This window comes from Rhododendron vialii, chromosome 12a (genome assembly GCF_030253575.1).
Source record: "Rhododendron vialii isolate Sample 1 chromosome 12a, ASM3025357v1".
Taxonomy (NCBI): domain Eukaryota; kingdom Viridiplantae; phylum Streptophyta; class Magnoliopsida; order Ericales; family Ericaceae; genus Rhododendron; species Rhododendron vialii.
The window spans coordinates 19,003,677-19,024,123 of NC_080568.1; the positions used below are offsets into that span (position 1 = coordinate 19,003,677).

General features: G+C 45.3%; 1 long non-coding RNA gene across 7 annotated transcripts; it reads right to left on the bottom strand.

The window, feature by feature from the left end:
• Positions 1 to 347: 347 nt before the first annotated feature.
• Positions 348 to 19,921, bottom strand: LOC131309950 (uncharacterized). Of its 7 annotated transcripts, none has more exons than XR_009195057.1 (5): positions 19,733 to 19,921; positions 18,129 to 18,158; positions 16,590 to 16,652; positions 14,750 to 15,360; positions 348 to 1,476 (listed from the first exon to the last, which is right to left on the bottom strand). It is a non-coding gene; the product is annotated as an uncharacterized LOC131309950 (long non-coding RNA). The 7 variants fall into 7 exon arrangements; XR_009195055.1 differs by having other exon boundaries at positions 16,607 to 16,652; positions 19,733 to 19,920; XR_009195054.1 differs by lacking the exon at positions 18,129 to 18,158 and adding an exon at positions 19,611 to 19,640 and having other exon boundaries at positions 16,607 to 16,652; positions 19,733 to 19,920.
• Between the last annotated feature and the right edge of the window lie 526 nt (positions 19,922 to 20,447).

Genomic DNA, 20,447 nt, shown 5'->3' on the forward strand with positions numbered 1-20,447 from the left:
ATTAATTAAGTTATTCTCATCTTCAAAACAGTATATAGGCTTTGGATTTGTGCGTAACTCTCTCTCACTCTCTCTCTCTCTCTCTCTCTCTCTCTCTGTGTCTCTGTATATGCGTGCATGCATTGTCTTGAAATATATTCTCACTAGAAATTGCCCGGCAACACGTTTTTTAACACAATTAAAATGAATTATCGAAGAATTCGTTATTCAATATGATTTCGAGTAACCTTAATTAGGTATGAGCAAACGGAACATGCCTACATCGTCTAATAATTAAACAAAATAAATTATAGACAGACTCATCTTTATCCAAAAATAATGTGATTGTATGACTAACAAATTATAAAACAGTAAATTCTCAGTTAAATTCTCATCCCTTCTAACCCATAGTCCCTTGTCAAATTCATATCCAATACTTACCATAGTCAAATCCCTATCTAATTCTCATCTCCCTCTAGCAATAGTTGGACTATCTCTAGCAATTCCATCTTGCTCGGAACTGGAAACCACTGCGTGTAATCCTCATGCACCCATCCACCTCCATTGCCATATTTCCCCTTAGCTCTCTCATGCAATTTTTCCCATCTACAACACCAGCCTCCCGCTTTATCAACCTCCCATTTCATCTACACCTGATAGAAAAAGCTAATTAACAAAGCTAAGAATATTAAGAAACGCAATTGACAAAGGAGTCGTAACTTTATCCAACTCTATACATTTAAATTTCTGATGGATCTCATAATCTAATAAATAAAGCTCTTATCAAATTCAACACACCACATAATCAGTTGCCCATCACCCCATCACCCCACCATTGACATTAGTTTGCCCACCATGCTAAAAAAGAGAGAGCAAATGAGTACCAAAAAAAGTACAGATAAGGGAGATAGGGAGTCCGCTACCTAAGAAGGAAGAAAATTGCATAAAAATCAAAGAAATACATCGCTTACATCATGGTTCACGGCCATGACGTCCCTGAACCAGAATAGAGGCGCAATGGGTGTGTCATGTGGTTGAACTCCTATCATCCTACCTACCACCATAATGTGCCTAAAGATAGTCTAAAAAACTAAGACTACCATTGAACGATTGTATGTTTTGGTGCTTAATTTACCTTTCTTCGTTGAGGGTCATCTTAACTTCTGGGAAAGTACTCTTAACTTCCTTCAGGATCCCTCATTATACTCCACTTCTAATCCATCCCTTTATCTTTGTGATGCTTTAACACTTGAATGTTGCATTTTTAAGTAGACATTACCAATATTTATACCAGATTTGACAAAATAACCCTAAGAAAAAAAACCACAAATAAAACTTAACCTCTGTTATGTTCACATATCAAACTTAAGTAGGCCATGAGCTATTCTTGCAAGAGAAAGGTATTTTGTTTGTAGTACCAGGGATTGCCGCAGCAGAGGAGGCGAGTGCTTCCCAACGTAACAGATTGCCCATAGTGTTCTGAACCAAATGCATCATCTGCATCATACATCCAAATAATAATATTGATGTCAAAAAGTATCAGAATTTCCGTACCTACGGTTAAGGGAACTCAAAATGGAGGTACCAAGCTGCACCAAAGAAACTCCTGTGCAAGTGGTATTAGTTATAAAATGTATTCTTACACCCATACATTGCACATCTAAAAGTAATGAGGGACACCCTTTGTAGTGAAAGAAATTGCAACAACTAACCCCCCTGACCATGCCAAAGCAGCAAATAAAAAACAATAGAAAGAAGTCAAACCAACATAAATAAAAATCTAGAACATTGCCCATGCCTATGGCACTCTGATCATAATATTTTCCACGTCATCAAATGAATCATCTGTGAAATTAAGGTACATAAATTCAAATTCCAATCATGTAATTGCACTGCAATTTTTAGATCCCTAAGGATATGCCAAATGGTCAAGGCCTCCGGGGTTTGCTCCATCAAGTTTAAAAGATGCCAAGTGCTATCTACTACTTTGGAACCAATCCATACGGGTCTTTGCTTAGGCTTTTATTTAGGCCCCGGCTAGTGGACAGTGAGATCGGTCCTTCAAATTTAGTCAGGTACGCGTAAATTGGCCCAAGCATTTAAACTATAAAAAAATCCACTGCAATTCTATGTTACACCATGATGGTCAAAGACTAAATCCCAAGTACACAGTAGAAATAAAAAAGTACTTTACAATTCCATCAAAACTATTCAATTACATTTAAGTGTACATAAGACAAATTACATCATCCAATAAACAATTGTAACTTGTTATGAAGTGTAGCTAAATCAAACCAGAAAATTATATCGACACCACCTGCTGAAAAGATATTGCCATAAGAATATTTTCTCGTACTTTCTACCTATCTTCTCCACAATCTCTATGCCTCCCCTTTCTCACTTTCAGATCCACCACTGATCAACGTGATCAATGTCATCAGCCGCTACCTTCCCCATCCTTCTCTCCCCAATTACTTAATTTTTTTCCCCAAAGGCATGGCACAACATAATATTGACTTTGCAATGACCTATAATCGTGTTCATCATTTGCCCACTGTAGGGGGCCGAAATATCCGAAGTGTCACAGGGTCCACAAGGTCCAGACGGGGGATTGAAGGTTCAAACCTTGTTTGACCCGTCGTCTAAGGTGTCTCAATTCGCCTGTAGATAAGTTTGGGATTCGGCCCGGTGTGCCAATAATTATCCGAAGGATAGATGGAACCACGGGTACTTCACCGAACATCATAAGTCGTATCCGAACGAACGTACACTTGAGTTCGCTCGGGGTTCTCACCAAACACACGGATGAGAACATACCCTTGTTCGGATAAGTTTCTCTTCGGTAAGGGCACCAAACGTTCGGATAATTTCGTGTGGCCGACGTGGGTCCCGCCGAGTTCAGGCGATCATGGAACCTTCCATAAATATCTACTGATAAGTAGGTTGTCTTTTCTGATATTCGAAGTGACATCTCTGAATGATGTGACTTTTTTGACATCAACCCATATGGCTCTGTAAGACTTGGGAAAGGGTGTTCATTAAATGGCCCGGCTGCAAGGCGCCAACCGAGCAGAATGCGACACGTGGAAAGTAGAGCCAACTTGCTCAGCACATTACCCCCTTGCCTATAAATAGGGAAGCACTACCACTGAGAGAGGGATCCCTAATTCTGAGATGAACAGCACTTTCTTCTCTCTATCAGTATTTTTCTTACTAAACATTTTTCTTCTCTCTCCACCTACTGACTTATTCGTCGGAGCTTCTTCCCGGAGGAACAGCCCCCTCCGATTCTGCAGGTGCATCAAGACCGGTGTGAGCATTCACGGTTCCACACACGGAGGCGACCACACCAAAAGGTTCACGAGGAAACCACGCCCCCACAATTGGCGACTCTGCTGGGGATCCTATTGACTTAAAGTTCTGGGGCGTTCATTGTGTTCTTCGTGTTCCTAACACCAATCGAGGGCTTGAAACGATCTTCAGCTAAAGCTGTCTGTTCCTCGAGTCTCAACAGAACGAATGGCTCAACGTATTTCACCTCCGGGTCAAGAAAATTTTACCCTCGGGTTGGAGGGCTATGGGTCTATCGGCCTTGAGCCTCGTCCCACGGCTCGGACGGTTCCCCATGTGGCCCGCCAGCTAACCTTTCCACCAACCGAGTTGGATTTAGCCTTAGCTGAACAGAAGCGTCAGGCGGCGGTTATTGCCATGCTACAACAACGGCTGGAGGAACGGGACGGCGGGGTGACTACAACTCCTGTGCTCGGACATCCAGCCGAGCCCAGTCGACCGAACAAACATCGCAAACGAGACAGACCTTCTCATCCAGCCCAAACAGCCAAACCCGTTGTATCCGAGCGGCAAACTGTATTTGAACGTCTTGACAAAGGAGATCCAAGACCACGTTTGGCAAGCGTTATTCGTACCGAGAACTCACGATCCTCGGCTACGGGCTCCACTACCGGCACCAATAAAGGGGGTGCATCAGCCCGAGCACAATTCCGTTCCGAACGACAAATGAATCTAAGAAGTGGGAAAAGGCCCGTGGATTTAAATGATCCACCTCGGTGCACACGAACCAGCAGCAACAGGGAATATTCGGTTCGATCACGACACGAATCCGAACGCCATGAAGAAAGGCGTTCGGTCAACTCTGGCAGTCGCCACCGAACGGACAGCAAAGGAAATCGTTCGGAACACGATAATACGATCGTCTTGTACGATCAGTTCACGGGCTTACCAACCGTATACCAACCCGTCGACCCAGGTTTTCAGCCTCTGCATGCTCGCTTGACGGGATCGAGAGTAACGGTGCACGAGCCTTCGGTTTTAGCCACTCGGCAGCCGAAGGAGAAAGAGGACCATGGCCGGCATCATCGACGTGAACGGAGAAAGACTCCTGAGCCGCCAGCAAAACTTCCTCTCCCAATTGTCACGCCAACTCCACTTCAAGAAGATAATTCGAAGCTCGGGAAGGCAAAGGCTTCCCCCTTCGTGGACGCAATTCAACAGGAGCGGCCCCCAGACAGGTTTGTCATGCCGAAGCTTAAACATTACGAGGCGAAGGAGGACACAGTCGCGCTCATTTGTCGCTTTCGACAGACTATGAGCCTCCACAATTTTTCCGACGCCCTTATGTGCAAAATCTTCCCACTCACTCTCAGCGAGCCGATCATGTTGTGGTACAACCAGTTGAAACCCAAATCTATCTCTTGCTTCAACGAGCTGGAGTTGGAATTCAGTAAACGCTTTGTAACCAGCAACATACAACCGAAGACACTATCTATGCTGGTGAACATGCGGAGAGGTGCCGGTGAGACCTTACGGCTTTATACCGAGCGATACTGGGAAGTCTACAATCTTATTCCTGACTGTGATCAAGGAGTTGCGGCAGAATCTTTTATGAACGGCTTGGATTCGACCTCGGCCATGTTCCGTGACCTCTCACGTAATCCACCTAAGACGATGGGAGAGCTCATGGCCACAATCGAAAAGGATTGCGTCCATGAAGAAGCTATGGCCGAGCGAAATCCCCCAAAGGCTTCGGAGTCCCCAAAAACCTCTGGACCGAAGATGCAAGTTTCAAACGTTTGCCAGGGGCAAGGGGGCCAAGGCGGCTCAGGCCAAACAACCACTAAGCCGACCAACAGTGGCCGACCACCGCAACATCCTCGGCCACAACCCTGGCAGCAAACAAAACGAGAGCCCCGGCCAGACGAGTACATCGCCGAGCATACGGTATTCACTGAACCAATTTACAAGCTCCTTAACATCATTGGCAAGTTGCCATTTTTTGTTTGACCAACTGTACTCTTAGGCACCGTCGGGAGCGGACCAAGGATGTGCACGTACCATAAGGAACGTGGCCATTATACTACGCAATGCCCACCTTTTAAAAGGTATCTAGAGGAGCTGGCAGCGGCTGGGCATCTAAATCAATGGATCGACGTTCGGCGGAACCCACTCCCGCCGCCTCCCCCGTTCATCGGCAATCTCGTAAGTGTAATACAGGGATTGGTTTCCGAAGGGAGGGCGGCCGAGCTTCGTTTAGAAATTGACAGGGCCGTCTTCTCTCTATCCGTTTGCAACATTGGCACTTCTGGCAAGCGAAAGTGGGAGGATCCGAGCTTCAGCAGCGCTATTACTATTTCATCCGACGACTTGAGAGGGGTACAACTCCCTCATACAGATGCGCTCGTCGTTACCGTCGCCATTGAAAGGTCAACCGTACAACGGGTGTTGATAGACCAAGGGAGCTCGGCGGACGTACTGTTTTATTCGACATTTCAGAGCCTCGGACTTTCTCCCGCTCAACTTCGGACAGCGTCCACTCCACTAGTTAGCTTCACTGGAGCCCCGGTTTGGCCGCTCGGCTTGATCACCCTCCCTGTGCGGGCAGGGTCACGAGTTATCGAAATTGAATTTGTGGTGGTCGCTTCCCCGAGCCCCTACAACGTCATACTTGGCCGAACTTGGCTACACGAAATGAAAGTAGTCGCTTCTACTTATCACCAGGTGGTCAAATTTACTGGCTGGAATGGACGGATGGAAAGCCTCCGAGGGGACCAGATTCAATCAAAGAAATGCTACATTAGCACTGTCACGAACAAACAGAGCTGTTTGGAAGTACAATGCGTGGAAGCAGCTCCTGATCCTATAATCGAAGACGTTGGAGTGCTTGCCGAACGAAGGTCTACCGAGGAATTAATACGCTTCTCAATCCCAGGTGGCGAGGGAAGATACTTTTTAATTGGGAGTTCTATGAGCGTGGCCGAACGTGAGGAGATGTACGACTTCCTGATGAGGAATATTGAGGTTTTTGCATGGACTCCACAAGATATGCCAGGTGTGGATCCTTCGTTCGCCATGCACTCACTAAATGTTGACCCCAGTAGGCGGCCGGTGGTGCAGAAAGTCCGACGCTCGTCCGCCGCGCATATTGAAGCTGTCATGGCCGAAGTGGATCAACTGTTGGAGGCCGGTGTCATTCGGGAAGTCCTATATCCCTCTTGGCTCGCCAATCCTGTGGTCGTTCCGAAGAAAAATGGGAAAATAAGGGTTTGTGTCGATTACACAAATCTCAACTACGCTTGTCTGATGGATAGGTTTTCCCTTCCTCGGATTGAGCAGATGGTGGATGCCACGGCTGGGTGCGAACGCCTGAGCTTTATGGATGCCTATCGAGGCTATCACCAAATAGCGTTGGACCCAAAGGATCAGGAGAAGACGGCTTTTATTTCTCCTCGGGGCACTTATTGCTATAAGGTCGTTCCGTTCGGCCTGAAGAATGCTGGAGCAACCTTCCAATGCTCCATCACGAGGATGTTCCCCGGCATGCTCGGAAAAACAGTGGAAGCTTATATCGACGATCTGGTTTGCAGAAGTATGTTTGCTCGGGATCACCTTCGGGATTTGGGAGAGGTCTTTGCTGTTCTAAAGCGGCATAAGTTACGCCTTAACGCCGAAAAGTGTGTGTTCGGCGTTAGTTCCAGGAAGTTCCTCGGTCACATAGTAAGCCGCCGAGGAATTGAAGCTGACCCCTCACAGATCCAGGCTGTGCAAAATCTCAGAGCTCCCACTACTATCAAAGAAGTACAACGGCTTACAGGGATGGTGGCTGCCTTAAACCGCTTCATACGGCGTTCGGGAGACCTCTGCCGGCCGTTTTTCCAAGCTATCGCCACAAGCCGACGCAGATTCGTATGGACCGAGGAGTGTGAGCAGGCTTTGCAGTCTTTAAAGCAATACCTGTCCTACACTCCTCTGCTCGTCAAGCCCCTACCGGATGAAGACTTGTATCTTTACCTTGCTGTTTTCGATCATGCAACGAGCGCGGTTCTTGTTCGGAAAGAGGGCATGGAGCATCAACCAATCTTCTATTCCAGCAAAACGATGACGGACTCTTAGACGAGGTATCTGCCTATGGAGAAGTTGGCATTGGCTCTCGTTTCAGCTAAAATGAGCCTCTTGCCTTACTTTCAATCCCATAGGATTGTGGTCCTCACTGAGTTTCCTGTCAAAGCTGTCGTTCGGAAGACGGACACATCGAGCCGGATTTTGAAATTCTCTCAGGACTTGGCTAACTTCGACATCCAGTTTGAGCCTCGGACAGCTATCAAAGGTCAGGCCTTGGCCGACTTCTTTGCCGAACTCACTCCTGGCTTACAAGACGAGGCCAATGCCTTGGCCACCGCTGCTGAAGAAGCTCGGATTCAGGAAGAAGAGGTTTTGGAAGGGCCATCCAGCCGTCCCGCGGAGCCACTCCGTGCTCGGTACTCCCAGGGGCGGAAGAAGCCAAACGACAATGGAAGCTCTTCTCCGGCGATGCTTGGCGACTAACCGTTGATGGCGCCTCTAACACTCACGAGGCTGGAGCGGGTATTGTCCTCGTATCACCGAGCGGAACAGTGCATGAAAGCGTGGTCTCAATCGGATACAGGGCGACGAACAACGAGGCAGAATATAAAGCTCTGATTGCAGGCCTCCAACTTGTTCTTCGGCTGGATGCAGATTCGGTTCATGTCTTTTGTGACTCTCAACTCATTGTGGGTCATTTAAACGATGATTATCAAGCCAAAGATCAATGTATGAATGCTTACGTAAGCCACGTATTGTCTCTGTTCGGAAGATTTGGTCGAGTCGAAGTGGAATGGATCGCACAGGAGCATAACGCGCATGCTGACGCCCTGGCAGGTCTTGCTTCGGTTTACAAGGCCTCGGGCAGTCGCACAATCACCTTTGACGAGGTCCCCAAACCAAGCTTCGAACTGCCATGTGGACAGGTCATGGCAATCTCCCTCGGACCGAGTCAACTGGATCTAGTGATTGATTACTTGAAGAACCAGGTATTTCCGCCGAACAAGCGCGAAGCGTACAAACTCCGCTGCCGAGCGGCCAATTTTTTCCTAGGACCGAATGACAATCTCTATCGACGAACTTTTACTGGCCCCGATCTACGTCTCGTCCACGACGATCTTGTGCCAGCCGTTCTGGAGGAACTCCATTCGGGTAGCTGCGGGTCTCATTCGGGTGGACGGTCCCTTGCACAACGTGCTTTAATGCAAGGCTATTGGTGGCCGAAGATGGTGAAGGAATCTGAAGAATATGTGAAGCAGTGTGTTCGGTGCCAAAAGCAAGCATCCCTCATCCACCAGCCTGCCTTCCCCCTTAAAATGATCACTAGTCCATGGCCGTTCGCGGTTTGGGCTTTTGACATAGTTGGCAAGATGCCGAAGGCACCTGGGGGATTTGAGTATATGCTCACTGCCATGGATTTGTTCACCAAATGGGTTGAAGCTTCTCCCATGATCAAGACGACCGCAGGCGATGTGGAACGCTTTATTTGGAAGCACATCATCTCGAGGTTCGGCGTACCGTACGCCATTCTCTCCGATAATGGCTCTCAATTTGTTGCGTCCGCCCTCAAAGCTTTTTATGTGAGGCGCCATATCACCATCCATAATTCCTCGGTGGCCTATCCTCAAGGTAATGGACAAGCCGAAGCATCAAACAAGACCATCACTCGGGGGTTGAAGCGCCGTCTGGATCGGAAGCTCGGTAAATGGGTGGAAGAGCTTCCACACGTCTTGTGGGCCTATCGAACAACCCCTCGGCGGTCCACCGGCCGTACTCCGTTTGCTATGGCCTACGCGATATGGAGGCTGTCCTCCCTTTATCTACTATGATCCCTACAGCCCGCACGGAGGATTTTAACCCTGTGGATAACAGTGTTCTTGTGGGTGCCGAGTTAGACTTAGCCGAAGAGCTGCGTGACAATGCTAACCTTCGGCACGCCGCGTACCAGCAAGAAGTTGCAAGGGGCTACAACCGCAATGTTCGCGGTCGACCATTCAACGTCGGGGACTTAGTCCTTCGGATGGTTACCAAAGCGTCAAAGTTGACCAAGCTGAAGGATCCCTATGAAGGCCCTTACCGAGTGGTAGAGAAGATCGGACATGGTGTCTACAAACTTGCTGAGATGGATGGAACGCCGATCGCCAATCCATGGAATGCTCAAAAACTAAGGAAATTCCATGGCTAGTGTCGGCGTTCCCCATTTTTTATTACATTTCATGTATTTACGTTCCTTGTTCAGCGATCAAGCTCTTTGAGCCACATGTACTTAATACAAATTCATATTCACTATTCTGCTTTATTTTTCTTTTTATACACGGGGTATTTCATCTAGCTTCGGTTACATCTTTTGTTCGGGTGAAATTCTCGAAGCCCATGATAATTTGTTTGTTCGGGTGAAATTCTCGAAGCCCATGATAATTTGTTTGTTCGGGTGAAATTCTCGAAGCCCATGATAATTTGTTTGTTTGGGTAAAACTCTCGAAACCCATGATAACTTGTTCGGCTCAGTTTACCCATCCTACTGCCTTATTCTATTCCTCCAGCAATAGAATAGGGCAGGGGGCTACTATATAAGTAAACCTGAGCTCATCTCTTAGTGACTTCAAAATCACATAAACAGTCCTTCTGAATGAAAAGACTTGGCAAATATTCATATACTTGGAAACAACATCAATACCGAACGAATAGACGATTATCATTCAAAAAGAAATTCTCCAACATGTCTTAGTTACATCCAATGGTTGGCAGGGTTCCAATTGTTCGGAGCCAACCATATTCAAAAAATAATAATAATAAAAAATAAAAAATAAAAAATAAAAAATAAAAAATAAAAAAATTTAGTCTGCTGCAGCGTCGGCAGGGGCTGGTAGGGTTGGAGCGTCGACAGGGGCTAGTAGGATGGTCCAGTCGGCAGCGTTAGCTGTTGCCTCTTCTTCCGCAGCTTCGGCAGGGGCGAGCAGTGGTACTTCCACTAGACTCCTCCTCTCGTCGTCAGGCTCAACGCCTGCGTCGTCAAGACCCCTGTTGTAGCCGAGCATAAAGCTCTCTTTGTGCTGGCCCTCCTTGATCTCATCCTGCACTTCAAGGATTTGATCGGCCACATCTTCTTCGGCCTGGGCATACCCTTTCTCGTACTGCCCTTGCATCTCCTTCTCCATCTCTTTTTTCATTTCTTCTCTCCCGAAGGCTTTCCCTTCAGCCAGCCTCTCATCTTTTCCTTCGGCTCTGGTTTGCTCGGCCGACTCCTGCAGCCCCTTGATGAGGTCGTTCTGGTTGGCAACCTGGACCTCGAGGCTTTGCCTCACGAGCTCGGATTGCTCCAAGCCCTTCTTGTAATCCTCGGCTAGGTCCTTGTTGTACTCGATCGACTGCTTCATCAGTCTTGCCTTCTTGTCATGTTCGGTAAGATGATTTGGGTACTCATTATGGACTGGGTGGCCTGTAAGCAAAACAAAATGAAGGTTATTCCGACGAAATAGAGCAAATGTACAGAAAAATCATTGCCAATAAAAATAAAAAATTTTTACTTACCCTTCCGACGTGATAGTAATATTCACTCAGGGCCGCTTTTAGAGTGGGGGGACTCTGTACATCCCTCGGCAGAGCTAGCCCCGAGTGAAGAGCGTAAGCAAAGGAGGGGTCCTCCCTCAAGCTGTCAGATTTAAGAACCTGTTTCTTGCTTGAAGTGATGAAGTTTGGCATCCATGGGACGTCAAGGTCAGAAGCAGGCGCCTTCCCTTCTCCCTCTACCACGGCTTCCTTCGGCAACTCCCCTTCTTGGCCCTTCCCCTTCGGGGCCGCCCTTGACTTCTTGCTCGCGGGTGGTTCCTTCGGGGAAGGAGGGGCGCTCAGCGGCCGTTTTTTGGAGGGTGGGGGAGGTGGGGTTTTCTTGCTTGGGGCCGAGCCCGAAGCACCCGAGGCTCCAGCCTTTCGAAGCTGGGCCTTTTCTCTTTCTCTTTTTCCTCCAGTCTCTTTTGGAGAACATCCTTGATATTCCTTGGAGGCATATCTTCTTGTTCGAGGAAGGGCTTTTCTTCGGTCGGTAGTCAGATTGTCCCTCGGAGAGGTTTGTCGACGCTTGGCCGAAGCTCCTCTGAGATAACCTCGGATCCGACGTCAAAAGATTGTTCGGGATCTTCAGTCACTTTCCTTCGGATCCGACCGCTGTAGGTAGCTTTATATTTGAGGATGGTTGGGGCGTCTCTCTCCTCCGCTGGGATGGTGAGTAGGGAGTCGGCAAGACCGCAATCTCTCGCCGCCCTTAACAGTACCTTGTTAAGCTTGGTGGTATCTGCCGAAGTAAAGCATGGAATCGTTAGTCAAATTTTTGATAAGTGAAATAAGAGCAACAGAAGGAATAAACATCTGAAATAACGGACAAGTGCTTACTCGGCGTTCCCCTTCGTGTGGCTATTTCAAATTGGCCATATTCGTGTTCGGGGAACTGGAAATTTCCCCGAACCTCGACATAGTCGGAGGCCCACTTCTCCGAGTCGTACATGCCCTCGGGAATGATCTTTTGCATCTTCCTCCGGGAGCAGAGGTAGTATCGGGAGTACCGAACGTTTCTCGACATCATATAATTTTCAAAAAAGTGAAAGGCTTCTAGTTGGAACATCTTCACCTCAGCAAGGATGATTACCGAGTGAATGATGCGGTAGGAGTTGACGCTCAGCTGGCACGGAGTGAGATTGAAACGGTGAAGTATCTCTCTCAAAACTCTGTGCATCGGGAACCGAAGGCCCCCTTCTGTGATTGCCATCAAGGGGACGGTGACGTGTTCGTCACTGTATGTTATTCGGTTCCCTCGGACGGGTGTAATGATAACGTCGTCGGGGATGTCGTAAATGGCTCGGAAGGTGTCCAGGCTCCTCTTATCTTGGAAGCATTCCAAGTAAGGGCAGGGGTCCTTCCCCATTCGGTCAGGAATCACATCGGGGTCCATTGGGACGATCTTCCTCTTCGCCTTCGGCGGATGCTACGAGGATTCCCCGACAAATCCTGCTCCCTCACTCGCTCGGCTTGACGAAGCGATCGGAGTCCCTTGTCCCGACTCGGCTTCTTCAGCTCCTTCGACCTCTTCTTCCTCTTCTACTTCGTCAGGAGGAAGCTCTCTTTCGGACGACGATTCACCTATATCTATAATATCGGGGTCCGGCCCCATTGTTCGGAGGGGCGTCACCCTGGCGGGGTAGTCGATTCCCTCTACTCCCTCGGGACCCCTGACACTTGACCCCGTTCGGTAGTTCCTGGCGAAGTCTCTAATAGCTTCGGCTAGCTCTGGATCAGATCTACCAAAATCCGAAGCTCCGGAATCCACCGACCGATATGATTCAGCCGAAGAGGTTGACTTTGAAGACTCCATACCTAGAAACAGATAAGTGCATAGGGTAAGACCGTTAGCGATTTGCGTGGCCAGGAATCTAAGTGCCTATGTTCGGTGATCTATGTTATTCGGGAGGTCTCAAGTCTGCTCAGTGACTTTCCTCAGAACGATACCCCTTCGGAAGAAAATCCGAAGAAGGGATTCTTACCCACCGCTCAGGAAAGCGATGGGGAGCCCTACGCATTTCCAATGAAGACACAGAGATTAAGAAGCTTAACATGGCATGTTAAGCTTCATGAAAATTGTCCCTTTGGAAAAAACCCACACTTGAAGATGCCCTCGTGTTCGGAAGAACACGATTTCAAGGTGTTCATGCGCTCGGAAGAACACATGAACACCTGGGTATCGGGCGGTTGTTTCAGTCCAGACAAAAAGGAAAAAATCAACCAAAAGGGGGCAAAAACGTTCGAAAAATACTCAAAATGCATAAAGAAATGGAAGGGCTCGTGAAATATCTGAAAAATCAAGAGAAATCTGTGATCAAAACCTTCGAATATGTAGATTTCTGGCGATTTCAGTCTGGAATGGTGCTTGAACAGTAAAACGATCGAGAGTCAGAGAGAGAGTAACCTTCTCTCTCCTCCCCTCTCCCTTTTTATACTGAGTGTAGAATTCAAAGCGGTCTATAACCCTGGCCGTTGGATTTAGGCGGGAGACTGATGTGCCACTCGATGAAGGACACGTGGCAGGTGTGAAACGTGCCGTACCGTTACCCACTGAAATCGTGACACCTGGCATCGATTCAAATCGACGGTTGCAGAAGCATTTCATGAGAGGCTGCACACGCATATCGAAGCGTTTCAAATATATATATATTTTTTTATCCGTTCAACTTCAACAGTTCGTCTAGTCGTTCCTTCTTTGGACTCATGTCAACGTTCGGCGAAAGTTTATTCAACTCCTCCTTCGTTTCCGAGCAAGCAAAGAAGGAGTTGAGGGGCTATTGTAGGGGGCCGAAATATCCGAAGTGTCACAGGGTCCACAAGGTCCAGACGGGGGATTGAAGGTTCAAACCTTGTTTGACCCGTCGTCTAAGGTGTCTCAATTCGCCTGTAGATAAGTTTGGGATTCGGCCCGGTATGCCAATAATTATCCGAAGGATAGATGGAACCACGGGTACTTCACCGAACATCATAAGTCGTATCCGAACGAGCGTACACTTGAGTTCGCTCGGGGTTCTCACCAAACACACGGATGAGAACATACCCTTGTTCGGATAAGTTTCTCTTCGGTAAGGGCACCAAACGTTCGGATAATTTCGTGTGGCTGACGTGGGTCCCGCCGAGTTCAGGCGATCATGGAACCTTCCATAAATATCTACTGATAAGTAGGTTGTCTTTTCTGATATTCGAAGTGACATCTCTGAATGATGTGACCTTTCTGACATCAACCCATATGGCTCTGTAAGACTATGGAAAGGGTGTTCATTAAATGGCTCGGCTGCAAGGCGCCAACCGAGCAGAATGCGACACGTGGAAAGTAGAGCCAACTTGCTCAGCACATTACCCCCTTGCCTATAAATAGGGAAGCACTACCACTGAGAAAGGGATCTCTAATTCTGAGATGAACAGCACTTTCTTCTCTCTATCAGCATATTTTTCTTACTAAACATTTTTCTTCTCTCTCCACCTACTGACTTATTCGTCGGAGCTTCTTCCCGGAGGAACAGCCCCCTCTGGTTCTGCAGGTGCATCAAGACCGGTGTGAGCATTCACGGTTCCACACACGGAGGCGACCACACCAAAAGGTTCACGAGGAAACCACTCCCCTACACCCACTACTTAGAAGTCATATCAATGCTACAAATCATGAATTATGTTTGAGCATAAAATACATATTGAGCTCGTAAAGATGTAAATTCATTGGTTTAAGTGAGTGTGATCTCGCACTTCTATAACAGAAGTGGGTGTGATCTAGCTACTTCAGTTAGGAAACCTACATGAGAAAAACCAAATCAAATAGTTGTACTGTTACGCAAAAAACTTTGGGAAATCTAGGCCGAATAGAATATTAGTTAACCCAACGTACCCAACAAAATATGGTCTGGGGTTTCAGTACGCAACGTACCACAGCAAATATGATTATCTTGAACCCAGAGAAGCCAACCACATTATATAAGCTCAAGTATAGACAGTCTGAATATATAATGAGCCTCCAATTTAACATGTATAAACAAAAACAATTAATCTTAATTGAAACATCGCAACCATGAAGCTTCAAAGCATCAAAGTATTATAAGATACCTGATTTACGGGGTTAAAATATGTTAACTCAAGTAGATACTAAGAAAAAAACTGCAGAAAGCTAATCGTAATAACAGTAAAAAGTATTTCGGAGGTCCTGAAAGGAAAAAGAAATTTTAAAATGGACCATATTTGGGAAACAATCTAACCTCCTCCTCCTGGAGAAAGTGCACGGCTCTTTTGTATCTCTACTTTTCTTCCCTCTTTATTTGGGAAAGAATCTAACCTCCTCCTCCTGGAGAGAGTATTTAACTTAGAGCTTCATTGAAGAGAGAACTCACCCCGCAAGGAAGATTCATCAAGATCTCTCCAATTACTAAGCATATTCTCAGGAATATGTGTACCCCAGCTCACAACATCTAGCAACCTATGCCCACCAACCCTATAACGTCACCCCTGCAAAAACATTTATGCTCTCGCTTTGGATAGGAAGCAAAGCATTAATATTTTCTTAAGGCATTTTGTCTAACAACTTGTTTACAAACAAAAATTGCAAAGCTCTTATCATTCATCCCTTCTTTACAAACGGAAAATATTCAACTTGATGCAAAAAATGATAGAGCACATAGGATTAGAAACAGAACATAAAATATTCAACTTGAAGAGGCAATCGTTATAAAATATTCAACTTGAAGAGGCAACACATTAATCTTTTCTTAAGGCATTCAACAGAATTTAGCCATTCACAAAAGACCAAATAAAACATGAAAAAATACCAAAAGAAACAAACAAAATCCACCTATCATTGCCTCCAACTGGCTAAGAAACTTGAATGGTACACAAATCAGGTATACCAAAATGCGAATATGCTTTAGAGGTACCAATTGAACAAAATAACGTTAGACTGCTTATTTGGATGAACCCTCACAGTCCCACTCCTAGGTTCTAAAGTGAAGTACCCTCCCTCATCCTCTATTTTACTTAAGAACCAAATAAGACCATCAAAAATTGTTCTCTCAAAGAAAATAACGTTAGACTGCTTATATGTATAACTATTCTCTCTAAGAACTCTTTCAGCACCCAATTCCTCTCTACTAAACTGAATGGGAAAAAAATAATATCAGCCATTAAACCTAAAGATTTTGAATCGGAACTTCGGCCCTCCGTATGCTTGGAAGCAAAGCATAAGAATGGTCTAGAAATCAAGTAATTACAAACCCTCTTAATTACAAATGGTCTTTATTGGAAGCAAACTTATTCAAAATACATAAAGCATAATCACAAAGCATACATTTCAGTTGGATCAGCGGTAAACCAATACGCCCATTCAAATAATATTCTTCAAGCCACCCATTCCAAAATGCATCAACCAGTTACAACCCTACATCCCCAAGTAAATTGTTTCATTCAAATTACAGCACACAAAAATGTCCAGGAAAAGCTTGAGTTCTCACATTCAGTTTTGCTAACTCCTGCTCATGTTTTGCAAACGTTACCATAAATGCAGCTTCTTTTTTTTTTTGCTTTTTCTAGTTGTTCAATCCCCAAGCTTCTCAGGTTTTTCAAATTATTGAACTACTTTCTAAAAGAAAAAAAAAATACACCAAATCAAATGTAAACCACTTGTTCTGAAACACTCGGTGAAGTCAATAAACTAAATGAATTAACTCTATAAAAATAAGTACTTGGTTAGGCTACTTACTCGACGCCGCAAGAAAACCCCTATTCTGAAACACTTGGTTCGCCACCTCCAGCTGCTGTTTTTGCTGCTTCAAATGCTGAAACTGAAAATACGAAAAACAATACCCAAAAAACCGAATTAGAAAATAAAATTGTAGAGAGAGAGAGAGAGAGAGAGAGAGAGAGAGAGAGAGGATGGGGAGATTCTTACCCCAGAGAGAAAAGGAAGCCGGGGAGGGAGAGGAGGGGGTTGGCGGCCGTGACAGTGGTTTCTTCACCGTAAACTTTAATCATCGCCGAAGGCCTTGTGTGGAAGGCGGTGAAGAGCTTGGTGGTTATGAGGGCTTCTGGGATGCTCCAGATGAAGGGGAAGAAAAGGAAGCTCGGCAGCCACGAAAGGGTTTTCAGGTGGTGGGGAGCTCGGCGGTGATGAAGGCTTCTGGGATGCTCCAGATGAAGGGAAAGAAGAGGAAGCTCGGCAGCCACGAAAGGGTTTTCTCGCTGGCTTGGACGTTGTCTTGAGAGAGAGAGAGAGAGAGAGAGAGAGAGAGAGAGAGAGAGAAAAAAGGGGAAAGTGAGAGAGAGAAGGTGTATGTATATTGGAGTTCTAAATGCAAAGAAACTTGAATGGTACACAAATCATGTATACCATAATGCGAATATGCTTTAGAGGTACCAATTGAACAAAATAACGTTAGACTGCTTATTTGGATGAACCCTCACAGTCCCACTCCTAGGTTCTAAAGTGAAGTACCCTTACTCACCCTCTATTTTACTTAAGAACCAAATAAGACCATCAAAAATTGTTCTCTCAAAGAAAATAACGTTAGACTGCTTATATGTATAACTATTCTCTCTAAGAACTCTTTCAGCACCCAATTCCTCTCTACTAAACTGAATGCGAAAAAAATAATATCAGCCATTAAACCTAAAGATTTTGAATCGGAACTTCGGCCCTCTGTATGCTTGGAAGCAAAGCATAAGAATGGTCTAGAAATCATGTAATTCCAAACCCTCTTAATTACAAATGGTCTTTATTGGAAGCAAACTTATGCAAAATACATAAAGCATAATCACAAAGCATACATTTCAGTTGGATCAGCGGTAAACCAATACGCCCATTCAAATAATATTCTTCAAGCCACCCATTCCAAAATGCATCAACCAATTCCAACCCTACATCCCCAAGTAAATTGTTTCATTCAAATTACAGCACACAAAAATGTCCAGAAAAAGCGTGAGTTCTCACATTCAGTTTTGCTATCTCCTGCTCCTGTTTTGCAAACATTACAATAAATGAAGCTTCTTTTTTTTTTTGCTTTTTCTAGTTGTTCAAGCCCCAAGCTTCTCAGGTTTTTCAAATTATTGAACTGCTTTCTAAAAGGAAAAAAAAAATACACCAAATCAAATGTAAACCACTTGTTCTGAAACACTCGGTGAAGTCAATAAACTAAATGAATTAACTCTATAAAAATAAGTACCTGGTTAGGCTACTTACTCGATGTTGCAAGAAAACCCCTATTCTGAAACACTTGGTTCGTCACCTCCGGCTGCTGTTTCTACTGCTTCAAATACTGAAACTGAAAAAACAAAAAACAATACCCAAAAAACCGAATCAGAAAAAAAATTGTAGAGAGAGAGAGAGAGAGAGAGAGAGAGAGAGAGAGAGGATGGGGAGATTCTTACCCCAGAGAGAAAAGGAAGCCGGGGAGGGAGAGGAGGGATTGGTGGCCGCGACAGTGATTTCTTCACCGTAAACTTTAATCATCGCCGAAGGCCTTGTGTGGAAGGCGGTGGAGAGCTCGGCGGTGATGAGGGCTTCTGGGATGCTCCAGATGAAGGGGAAGAAAAAGAAGCTCAGCAGCCACGAAAGGGTTTTCAGGCGGTGGAGAGCTCGGCGGTAATGAGGGCTTCTGGGATGCTCCAGATGAAGGGGAAGAAGAGGAAGCTCGGCAGCCACGAAAAGGTTTTCTCCCTGGCTTGAATGTTGTCTTGAGAGAGAGAGAGAGAGAGAGAGAGAGAGAGAGAGAGAGAGAGAGAGAGAGAGAAGGGGAAAGTGAGAGAGAGAAGGAGTATGTATATTGGAGTTCTAAATGCAAAGAAACTTGAATGGTACACAAATCATGTATACCAAAATGCGAATATGCTTTAGAGGTACCAATTGAACAAAATAACGTTAGACTGCTTATTTGGATGAACCCTCACAGTCCCACTCCTAGGTTCTAAAGTGAAGTACCCTCACTCACCCTCTATTTTACTTAAGAACCAAATAAGACCATCAAAATTGTTCTCTCAAAGAAAATAACGTTAGATTGCTTATTTGTATAACTATTCTCTCTAAGAACTCTTTCAGCACCCAATTCCTCTCTACTAAACTGAATGGGAAAAAAATAATATCAGCCATTAAACCTAAAGATTTTGAATCGGAACTTCGGCCCTTTGTATGCTTTGAAGCAAAGCATAAGAATGGTCTAGAAATCAAGTAATTCCAAACCCTCTTAATTACAAATGGTCTTTGTTGGAAGCAAACTTATTCAAAACACATAAAGCATAATCACAAAGCATACATTTCAGTTGGATCGGCGGTAAACCAATACGCCCATTCAAATAATATTCTTCAAGCCACCCATTCCAAAATGCATCAACCAGTTACAACCCTACATCCCCAAGTAAATTGTTTCATTCAAATTACAGCACACAAAAATGTCCAGGAAAAGCATGATTTCTCACATTCAGTTTTGCTATCTCCTGCTCCTGTTTTGCAAACACTACAATAAATGCAGTTTCTTTTTCTTTTTTGCTTTTTCTAGTTGTTCAAGCCCCAAGCTTCTCAGGTTTTTCAAATTATTGAACTGCTTTCTAAAAGGAAAAAAAAAATACACCAAATCAAATGTAAACCACTTGTTCTGAAACACTCGGTGAAGTCAATAAACTAAATGAATTAAGTCTATAAAAATAAGTACCTGGTTAGGCTACTTACTCGACGCTGCAAGAAAAGCCCTATTCTGAAACACTTGGTTTGCCACCTCCGGCTGCTGTTTCTGCTGCTTGAAATGCTGAAACTGAAAAAACAAAAAACAATACCCAAAAAACCGAATCAGAAAATAAATTGTAGAGAGAGAGAGAGAGATGATGGGGAGATTCTTACCCCAGAGAGAGAAGGGAGCCAGGGAGGGAGAGGAGGGGGTTGGCGGCCGCGACAATGATTTCTTCACCGTAAACTTTAATCATCGCCGAAGGCCTTGTGTGGAAGGCGATGGAGAGCTCGGCGGTGATGAGGGCTTCTGGGATGCTCCAGATGAAGGGGAAGAAGAGGAAGCTCGGCAGCCACGAAAGGGTTTTCAGGCAGTGGAGAGCTCGGCGGTGATGAGGGCTTTTGGATGCTCCAGATGAAGGGGAAAAAGAGGAAGCTCGGCAGCCACGAAAGGGTTTTCTCGCTGGCTTGGACGTTGTCTTGAGAGAGACAGAGAGAGAAAGACAGAGAGAGAGAGAGAGAAGGGGAAAGTGAGAGAGAGAAGGTGTATGTATATTGGAGTTCTAAATGCATTTCAAATTTGAACCGAAGATTATTACCTGGGGCTCTATTCACCAAAATGCCATTTAAGTTATTTACCCCAGGATTGCACACTATTTACGAAATATGCCATCCAAAAGTTAGTTTGTGAGAGGGATAGAATTAGGCCGTTGGATTTATAGGAATGAAGGGTTGAGATTTGTTTGGGAAAGAATATTATATTGAAAAAAACTCCTCCCTTTTTATATGGATGCTTAATTTGTGGAGTTGGGAAAAGAGGTTTTCCCTCAAGTGGTTTTAAAATTGTGAGATACAATGATTGGAATTTTAGAGTTAAACAAAAGATCGA